This window comes from Frankliniella occidentalis, unplaced genomic scaffold (assembly GCF_000697945.3).
Source record: "Frankliniella occidentalis isolate FOCC.00 unplaced genomic scaffold, Focc_3.1 Scaffold110, whole genome shotgun sequence".
Lineage (NCBI taxonomy): Eukaryota > Metazoa > Arthropoda > Insecta > Thysanoptera > Thripidae > Frankliniella > Frankliniella occidentalis.
Window position 1 is genome coordinate 206,264 of NW_026267238.1, and position 2,530 is coordinate 208,793.

Sequence of the window (2,530 nt, forward strand, 5' to 3'; positions counted from 1 at the left end):
CCCCTCCCTCCCCCTCTTCTCTGATCAGCTGACTAGCTGTCATCGTATACACAGAGAGATTTAAAATCATTGTTCGTGTTCGGTTCGCAGGTGAACAAGGGGTTGTTCGGTTCGGTTCGTTCGAAGAAAAAAATGGTTGTTCGTGTTCGTGTTCGTTCGAAGATTTTTAGGCCAATTTTGTTCGAGTTCGTTCAAATTCGAACTGGCCTGTTCGCTCATCTCTACGTCCTCTATAGTTACTTTTCAGCACGCTTTTCAGTGTTCTGATTCATATAAGCTAAACGGATTAGTGGCAAGATTTTATATCTTTCATCGAAAAAGCAGAGTGCTCCATCAAAACATACCCTTCGTTAATAAACTTAAATTTGTTTTGAGTTTTGGGTATTTAAGTTTTAAAAACGAACATTTTTCACATATTTAATAATGGTAGTAAGAAAATTACAATGTAGCTGGAAAATTTGTTCGTTAAGTTGTGCAAACAATTCTCTTTGGCACTTTTTCGTGTGAGCAGCGATTAGGCGAGGAATGAAAACGTCACGATGTGATCAAACGCAAACACACTTTCTCCCCGAGGCTCTGCTTCCCCCTCGTAATTACACCCGATTCGTCACGACTAATAAGGGACGTATACTGTATCAATTTGATCCGTGGTGTGGCGCTGCTGTGGGAGCGGCGGGAGGCGACGCGATTGGCATGAGAAAGTTTTGGTTCGGTGAGAAATGCTGAAACAACTTGACGTGATATTGTTTTGATCCGGGCTTCGCGGGGCGCGCCTCTCACCGAGAGTCCATCTCCCGCCGACAGTCATGTGTTTAGGGGCGACCAAAAATAATACGCGGGACCCGTATCTGCGGTGATTTACCGACAGATTTGGCGTGTCGATTCGCGCCGATTCGTCACGGCGCCGCGCCAAGACTCCGAGCCCTTCCCCCAGCGCTATGCGCTTGCCCGTCTCCCCTACACACTCTGCGCTTCGATTTACGGCACCAGTTTCTTTGCGAAATCTGTGTTGTGGTTTATAAAATTTTGAAACTTGCCATTTTTTCCATTTTTGGGGGATTTGTGGTGTTGTGGGTAGGGGCTTAGGGGGCACTTTTGAAGCCGCACACGAGTCACTGCTCGGACCAAGCTTGGTCAAGGGGGAAAATAAAAATAAATATGAGAGAACGGTCAGGAGGTGCAGCGCTGATTGAGTGTTACAACAGGTTCCGGGAGATGAGATGAAGTCATTCCAGCAGGTATATAAGTTTTATTCCCCCTGCCTCGTCGCGGCTCCTTTTTGGCGTGTTATTGATTTGTAAGGCGTCGTCTATGGAAATTAATACGGCGTTTTAGGTCGTTCTTTTTTTAGTACCGGCCGTCATGTTTACAGCCCTGCCTGACCATCTTCTCCCGGTGATGTGCGATGCGGGGCGGAAAGGGACCCCCTGCAGGCCCCGTGGACACCTTCCCGGAACGCGCACGTTTATCCCCAAAGATGACGTTATTATGATGGGCTGCGGGTGGTTAAAGCCTTTCGGGCTGACCGACTGCGTTGTTATGGCCTCGGCGGGGCGGTGGTGGTGGTGTCGCACTACTACATCGTCCACCCTGTGCGGATCCTGTGAGAACGATCGGACCACATCATACTCGTGTAGTGGGAGTGTAATGGACACCGGTTAGGACTACATCAACGAACTTCAGGCCGGGGGAGGCAGAGACTGTGCAGCAAACAAATGCCTGGTGGGCGTGGCGGTATGCGTGGCGGAGGAGGAGGGTCCGGTGGCCGGCTGAAAACAGCCGAGAGTTTGATCCGCCAGTCGGATTCAATTTGCCTGTGGCCCCAGACAGACGGACCGAGCGGAGCCACGCCGCCGCCTTCGCCGCAAAGATCCCCGTACTCTAATTGCGGACCGGTGCGGTTGTGAGGCGCCCCGCCCCGCCCCCGCCCCCGCACCGCACAGCCTCCACCAAACGAGAAACAATTAAGTTGGCCAGGGTGATGATGCGCAGAGGCTCGCTTTGACGGGCGCCGCTGCTGCCCCACGAGCACCGCCTCCGCCGGGCCACACGGCAGTGAAATATGAAAAATTGCGGACTGTCCAGTCCAGCCGCGCTGCGGCCACTGCTGCGCCCCACCGAACCTACCGACCAACATTCTGGTGGGGATTTGTCACGCGGTTTGAATACCGGTCCCATCAACATGGTCATCCTTTTATTTTTTACTCACACAACTTCTTTTTCTATGCGCGTTAAAGACGACTACGGCGACGTAAATTCCGGAATGTCAAACTGAATATGAAAGGGTTTGTCGGGCCGCGCCGCCGCCGACTGGAACGGCAATCGAAATCTAGCGGCGGAAACAATGGCTTGTCAAAACAGCTCCGGTATGGAAATATCGCGTTCAAACAACGCTCAGCCGAGAGGCGGGCCGGGCGAGGGGGAAGGCAGGGGAGTTGGAGAGGAGGAACGGGAATGGACAATGGCCTAAAGTGGGAAAGAGGAGGAAAGAAAGACGGGGCGGATAGAGAGAGAGGGGCGGGGGGAGGGG